Raw genomic sequence first — 8,738 nt, 5'->3', positions numbered from 1 at the left:
ACTACAAGGGTTCACACTGACCTCAAGAAATTGATTTGACTCTTGATCTCCACTTTTATTACTCTGTCAAGGAATGCAGTTATGTGATGATTGGTATTGGTTTATCCATCTGTTTGTCTGACCGTCTGTCTTTTAGCAACATTACTCAAAAACGGACCAACGGATTTGGATGAAATTTTCAGGAAAGGTTAGAAATGACACAAGGACTAAGTGATTCGATTTTGGCAGTGATGCGGCTTATAGTCTGGATCCACAGATTTATTAAGGATTTCTGTATCATTGTGAGACAGCGGCATGGTGCCACTGTAACTATGACAACAAGCAAACATTACGTCAGCTGCCTGCTGACGATCACATGATTGGGATCCTACTACAAATCCACTGCTGCGGACCACAGATTATTTAAAGATTTTGTCCGTCGGAAATGATACGACTGAGCAGCCTTGGTGGAGTACTGCGCTCTCTGAGTGCTTTTCTTGTTGTATATGGCAAGATGTCTTGTTGACCTACTGATTATGACCAGTCCAACTAAATAAACACTCAAACTGGAAATCTGAATTCAATCCACAACCTTGAATGCATTTTATCAGAAGATGCTGCCATCACAGGTTTGTGATGTTTCTGAGCACAATGAAAGTATGTCAAAGAAATTCAGACTTACTTTGGGCATCTGATGTATGTCAGCACATGCCCCTATAACATACCCACACCCTGTAGTTAGACATGATATATTCAGATGTTTGTCTGCAGATGCCCTTAGAGAGGACAGTCATTAAGCCTAGAAACACAATATCAAAGAACTACTGAAGAAAATGTCCAAGCAGCAGTAAAATCACCACTTCCTCAGCTCTGTCTTCAATGGGCCTAGCTATCAGTTACTGCAGCATCAACTGAAGACGTGATTAGTGGTGGCCTTGTCAAACTTAATGAGCACGTTTGGACGACATATTCGACTTTCTAAAGCCATCTCCCCCACTCAGAACATCGACTTGGATGCAGAATCTCTGACAAGGCACAATCAGGAGGTCCTTATTGGAGGAGTCTATCGTCTTGATTGAGCTCAAGTTTCGCCAATGAGGCACCAGCCGGGGCCAGAGCTCCCCGGAGCATTAGCAAAGTGGGAAGAAAATACAATAAAGTGTCAAGGCCAATTAAACTATAAATGCATTAAGACCAGCTTGCCCGCTGGTAGCTTATTTCCAGCAAAAGGATTCTAGGAAAGTTGTTGCCATTCAATTTGCATAATGTAAAAATACTGGAAGAATTTGCTGTCTGGGTCAACATGTTGGACCTAAATTTTGGTGCATCTGAATCCTACCCTGACCATTATGTCATTAATTCACCTCTTAATGGAAGGTCCAAGACATGGAAGAAAAAATGTTGACATTTTAATGGAGTGCAGCATTGGCATGATTCACCAATACACTTCATCACTCTCATCAACCATTAGATGTTACTACAGCCTTTTAAAATTTTAACACACAAGTAATCATGCACCTTGTATGTGACAGGCAAAAGAAGTAGACATAAATATGACTCGCTGGCTTCTAGCATTACTCTCCAGTGACAGCTGATCAATGATTGGCTTATGCAGGCTTGGAGTGAAGCAATATTTATCCACTGATGACTTTATTACATGTCTCTTATATACTCACAGCTCAAGAATATGAAATGTATACAAAACATGCAGAACATGACTGATCATGGGCTGCAAAGTGGCTTGGTGGTTAGCACTGTCACCTCACAGCTAGTACATTGTAGATTAATACTGAAGATTAACACATAAGTATTCTTGTATAGTTTTAATGTCTTCAGTATTAATCTACAATGTATAAAATACATCCAGCCTCCCATGACCCTAATGACAGTTAAGCTGTGTATAGATAATGGTTGGATGGATAGATGACTGATCGTGAACAGTGTAACAGGACAATTGTAATTTTAGTTTTACATTATCTTTCATTAATGTTATCTTAAAAACAAATAATCCCCCAAATTACCACATTTATCAGACAACCAAATCTTAAGCTTGAAGTTGTGACATTTCATCAACATTCTACATATCTCCTTTTTTAAAAAGTGCCAAAATAAACAATTTACCGACAGACCAGATCCTGCAATAACAGAAAATTCTACACTCACATTATAGAAATTGAGACATGTTTGATCAATAAAATAAAAGCAGCATAGCTCAGAAATGGTACACAGACCAACGAGTTGTTGGAAGATACATTCAGCATGGTGAAATGGTGGGATATTTAAGGTGAATTTGTTGTTCTTGCTGTTGCCCAAGCCTTGTACAAATTTACAGAAACTTTAAAAGCTTGATTTTTTAAAAGTAAACGGCTCAGTGTAGAGTTAGAACTACCGACATGATAGATCAGTAAAACTGTTTGCTGCTGCTAATGTCATTTCACCCTCCCCTGCCATAAAGCTCACAAATTTATCCTGTATATGTATGTGAACTGACAGGAGCAGGAAATGTGGTTTCTGCAGTGATGGCCATTCCTTGGAATATGAACACATGCATCATAATATTGTTTGCTGGCACTGGAAGGCCATTTCAGTTTGATTTATTCAGAGAATAGATTAAAAACTTCCATCAATCATATTAGTCTCCTGTTTCCTGGAGTCCTCGTTACTTGGTGAAAGGTAAATTTAAGCAGAAACCTTTCTCACAGAAGGGACAATCAGTGAGGACCATGATTCCAGTTGTTTAGGTTAACTTAGCTAAAGTAGCAATCTTCCCAAATATAGACTGATAGAAAATATAGCAGCAGTATGACTGAAATGCCAATGGTTTTGATAATATTTAAAGAACAGAAAACAGATGAATAAATAGAAATTTTAACTTCTACCAACAAGCTCTCCAAACTCAACAGCCAAATATGTTCTTTGTAATTACCAATAAAAATGGACAATTATAGTGTTTTGTGACATGCTGCCCCATAGGCAGGGCAGCAGAGCTAGAATACTGTCCGCTGTCATATATTGCAAACAATATGCATGTTCCAGAACTATTTTATACTGCATTGTATTTGGAAATCAAATAACAATTACATTTTTGTAAAGTTGGGTAGGTGGTAGATATAATATTTAGCTTTGCCAGACAAAACATTCTTAGATGAATAACATTTGTCATTGTTTCATCTTTTACTCTGTGGACTGGTGTCAGTGCAGTTTATAAGTCACTGCATGCTTCTCTACAAACCACAATATAAATAATCACTGCAAGTTAACATTGGAGAAAAAGAAACTTCATAAACTGAACTCTTAACTTCTGAAATATTGATCCAATACCAAACCAAGTCAAGGTAGATACTGGGTTTATAAGGAAACTGAAAGACTCCATCAGAGATGGTAGAAGTACTTTGATCTTACGCATGTACATGTAGTGTACATACACAAGATCAAAGTAGTGTGTAGTGTACATCTACACAGTGTAGAAATGATAAGTTACAAATAAAAGTTATCCATTTAAATGTTACTTAAGTAGAACTACATATTAGCAACAACATGTACTTGAAGAACCAAAAGTAGAAGTATAAATTATGAATGGCATATTTTAGAATAATGTGTATTATTTTATTAGAACACAATAATGGATGCATTAATGTGTTTGTCACATTAAGGTTGGAGCTGTAAAGGTGATTTAAATACTTTAACAACTACTTAAAAACTACTTTGGAAATGACAAGGTCTAATTCCTTCCTAATATAGTTTTCTGACTTATACAATCTGGAGGATCTGTTTTTTGTGCAGTATTATATCATTAGGCCAGAGATGACTTTAAAGGAAAAGAAAATGATTTAGAATTGGCACAATCATAGTCTACAGTGTTAAAGTACAAATGATTACTTTTAGAACCCTTAAAAAAGGAATATTTCTAAGAAGGTAAAATGCATTTGTTTCATTAGGCTAATCATTCAATTGTGTAAAATGTGTTAACACATACATTGAGGCTCTAGAACACACCCATTTCTCTCAGACAGCTGTTGGTGGATAGATTGAACTGTAGGTGATAGGGCCGTCAGATTTTCATAACTAAGAATGTGTGGAGTAACAGTTCAGCTACATTGATTGATTCCTTGGTTGTTCATTTTTTAAGAGTTGATCATAAGCCTAATATAGAAGCCTTATAGAAGTATAATGCCAAATCCATGGTAGAACCACAACCACGGTTTAAAAAAGACAACTGTAATTGTTGGTCTTAGAAATGCAGGCATACAAACTTCGTTTCTGGCTCAGATGTTCGGTACAGCACACACCCATCCAGCATCCCAACTTCTACAACTTCACTTTTCATTTTGCTAAATGAAGAAGTGTCTCTGATGCTGGCAGGGAAAGGTTAACATGCTGCTGGTGTGATCAAGCTTCCTGCAGATTTTGGGCTGTTAAATAAACATAGAAATTTAATCTGGTGTTAAGTCTTCCCTTTGCTGTATCTGGTGAATTTAATAAAAAGAAGCTCATGTGGTGTAGTTTATTTGTGTTATAATTGATAGGCTAAGAAAGTTGCCTTTTTAGACTTGGTACAGCTTGGAAGCCAAGAAGCTTTGCACTCCACCACAACTGCCAGAGAGCTGCTGTAAACTAGCTAAAGTAGCACAAAGACATGCTCCACATCTGTGAAGAGGTTGGGCAAGTCTCTAATGTTTGTTCTGCTGCCAGCAGCTCCACAAGTTTAAAAGCTTTGTGGAAGTGCATAGAGGCCTGATGCCTGTGCTGCAGCCAGAGTAGCTTCTGTGTGATGTAGGGTTAATGGGTGACAGACACATTAGGGAAAATTGCCCTCTTATCAGTCATTGCCAGTGAGAGGACTATAGGCTATACCATAAGCTGACAGGCTAATGACAAGAAGCATTAGGGTGCTTTTTACAGTGATGGTCAGTCAGGATGAAAGGAAGCTAGAAGTTCTTCAAACATCAACTCAACACGCAGTAAAGAAAGAGAAGATAAACTGCATGCATTCATTACGACAGGCTGTTCAGTAGAAGATCAAATTGCACCTCAGCTGCTTGCTGTATGGACTTACTTAAACTCTATAAAGTAACTGAAGTTGACTTTAGTTAATGCACAGTGGTGATGTGAATCATCAAAGATGTGCCTGTGCAGGTTTTTACTGGTGCAGGGACTGCAATGAATATGTAAATGTCACTGAATGCATCAGCCCCATTTAAATACAACCATCGCTGAATGTCATCTCCACTACACTTTTCGGCACTCATGTAGCTCCATGTCATTACATTACCACCTCCATGCTTCACTATCAGGACTATAAATTCACTGTGGGAGTCCTGACAGGTTCACACCAAACATGTTAGACCTCATCTGACCTGAACAAATTAGTCTAGGTGTCATCTCATTAAAAACGTGCTCCCAGTATTCACCAGGTATCTTATACATTTTTTGCAGCCAATAGGTCCAAAACAGAGAAAGTTTTGGATTTACAGCTCCTTTTAAAATCATGTTCATGCACTTAGGCTAATTGTAAATCGAAGGTGTAAGAAATGTTTCAGTAATCACAGGTTTTCCAACTTGTGTTATGGAGGGAGCTGGAGAATCCAAGCACAGACACAGAGAAAACAGGCAGACAAGTGAATAAATGAAAGACTTTTATTAAACCAGATAGCTAACCAATACATGAATGGAGAACTGAACTAGGAGGGCAGAACAAAAGCAAACTACTCTAAACTCTACAAACCAACACTATGAATACAAAAACAGAAGTCTACGAAACTAAACTGCGTTAAAACTAAGCTCAGGTGAGGTACTCACAAGATGAGGGAAAACAAACACAGAGGGGAAAAACAGGCTGAGGGAATCCAGGGGCAGATGGAGATGAGACAGGAAAGGCAAGCTGGAGACAGAAGTAGGCTGGCAAGAATCAGGGAAAGGACCAGAGTCCATGTGGGGTAATCCAGGCAGGAAAAACAAAGTCCAAGAGTGGGGAAGCAGAGTGTCAGTGGGAATGTGAGTTTTTATGATCCAGCAAGGTGTGAGTGAATGAGCTGAGCTTTATATTGCAAGAGGTGATTGTGAACAGGTGTCCTGAATGAACTGATTACTGCAGCCGACACTCATTGCAGTAATCAGCAGGTAGCAGAATGCAGGCAGGTGAAACAGGGAGAGCAGGAGGGCGAGTGACATGGAGAGAGAGAGACATGAGGGAGAGGTGACAGACAGACAGAGGCAGCCAATGAGAGACAGATCAAATAGATATAGATACAGAGAGAGCAGGAGGAAGAAGGAGAGAAACGAGCTGGAACAGGGATCATGACGTGTGTCAGTGATCACAGGTGTGTTCACTTTTGCTGCACTGAGTTTGTAGTACGGTCTGTATTTTTAATACAGGCTTTCTAAGTTATTTATTTTTCATGATTTAGAAGAGAAAATACTCTACTGTGTAACTTATTTTCAGCTAATATAATTCTCAATAATAAGAACAGACAGATAAGGTGTTTTTTGGGTGGGGTTCTATTTATTTAACCATGCAATGACGATATATTGATGAATAATTTGTGGGACACTAGTCACTAGATCCCCTCCAGTGTTCATCTCCAGGTTATATAGGGAGGGTAATAAAATAATCATATAAAACTGTGTGTTGGCGTTTCCTGTCGGTGTTTTTAGGGTTTAGAAACTTTGATGTAATGATCAACCTGTCAATTTTTTACAGTGACAAGTAAAATTACTAAGTGTTTTTCAACACAGAGATTATTATATGAAAATAACATGAATGCTTATAACTGGAACTGTGTCAGTTGTACTACTTCGTTATAGCGTAGGCTATGTGTGGGTTAAATAACTGGGGTATTGCTGGCTTAGGGATAATACTTAGCCATTATTTATCACTTGTCCATGTCTATCACTGTGGTCTCACATTCCCCCCACCCTCCACCATCTGCCCATACAACAGACAGACCCCTGTCGATCAGCTTACTGTGGGATAAAACCTGACCAGACTCACAAGCCTCACACTTAACCTGGCAAGACAGCCTAATTCACAATCTGTGTGTGTGTGTGTGTGTGTGTGTGTGTGTGTATGTGTGTGTGTGTGTGTGTGTGTGTGTGTGTGTGTGTGTGTGTGTGTGTGTGTGTGTGTGTGTGTGCGTGTGTGTAAGATTGCTGCCTTAACTCCAAAGGAGATTAGTGTTCATTTTCTTTATTACTGTGATAAATATTAAGCAGATGATGGGGACATGGTGTTGGTGGTAGCTTGCTAGGGATAGCTCTGTGCTGCATCATAAGGAAGCAAATAATTACAATTACCTCTGTTGCTGCAACAGAGTCCAATAACTGCACATCAGCTGTTTTCATTTTTTATTTACTATTTAATGTTGAAGGTTAATGTGCATGAAGCATTATCTAATTTAGCCTGGTAAATTACTGAGCAGCTAAATACAATAAATACAAAGCCAGCAGCTTAGTATAGTTTACTTTAGCTTAGCTTAATTTAATGTAAATAGCAGAAGCAGGGGAAATAACCCATCAAGTAGTGCCTCCTGTAAAAACACAGCTTTTCTCATTTCTGTTGATTTTAACAAACAGTGACATTCACCATCATGTTATTCAGTAAAATCTAAAAGGTGCTTTTTAACAGCTAGATTTGTTTCACTTTGCTAAATGGTAAATGGTCCACACTTATAGAACACCTTTTAAAATTAGTTAAATTCTACAAATCTTTTACAATATTTTTCTCAGCCTACTAACACACACACTCCGGACCCAATAGCTGCAGCGCCACCATGCCAGGTACTCACCTGCCCTCAGGACTTGGCTTTCAAACTGCCAGCCTTATCCTTAGTGAAAAACCCACTTTACAGGTGAACCATGACCAACCAAGAACAACTGGACGGACCACAGACAGCAAGTTACACCACTAAACATGAACTTACTTTCAATTTTCGTAAAAGTGCAGGGAGATAAAATCACATTGTTTATTCACTGTCTGAGGCATAGCAATGGCCAAACTAAAACTTGCTTCGAGTATACCTGTGGCAAAGTGAAGTTAAGGGTGAATGCTCTGCATTTACAATATGTAGTACATTTCAATCTTAGCTAGGTTCTGCAAATTACAGTGCTTACAATTTAATTTAGCAGACGCTTTTATTGAAAGCAACGTGCGTCTGAGAGTAGACACAACGTGAGTAGGCATACGAAGGGCAGCACCAAGCATCTTGCCTAAGGGTCCTCACTGGACACTTTTACAGGGATTTGAACCACTGTTCTCCCCTTCCAAAGTCAGGGCTGACTGCTTACCTGCCATTCAGTACATTCCCTAGCTTCCAGCTTGTAGGCTGAACTGAACAAGCTAAGTACCGAGATCCTTTAATTCAGTAAGGAAAAAAGAAGCTACTCACTCCAAAGTCCTACATAGGTAAATACACAAGAATCGGTAAAATGTACATTCTCTAACAATTCATCTGAAACTTTAGCTCAGTGATTGATCATTTGACTCCTTTTTTTATCCTATAACACAAAATGCAATACATTTGCTGACTGCAATTTCCCAAATGTGAGAATTTGCTTCTGTTCAAATATACCTATGTGAATACATCTGTTTGCAGTGGTGTAAAAATAATTCAGGTTCTTAGGTGATTAAAAGCTTCAGTACAGCAATGTAAAATCACTCTATTACAAGTAAAGGTTTTGTATAAAAAATCATATAGTTAAGTAAAAGTACATAAATATCAGCAGCAAAATGATCCCTCCAATATATTATCATACTTGCCATC

Source organism: Amphiprion ocellaris, chromosome 7 (assembly GCF_022539595.1).
Source record: "Amphiprion ocellaris isolate individual 3 ecotype Okinawa chromosome 7, ASM2253959v1, whole genome shotgun sequence".
In the NCBI taxonomy this organism is placed as follows: Eukaryota; Metazoa; Chordata; class Actinopteri; family Pomacentridae; genus Amphiprion; species Amphiprion ocellaris.
The sequence above is the reverse complement of the archived record's forward strand: the minus strand, read 5'-3'. Positions refer to the sequence as shown.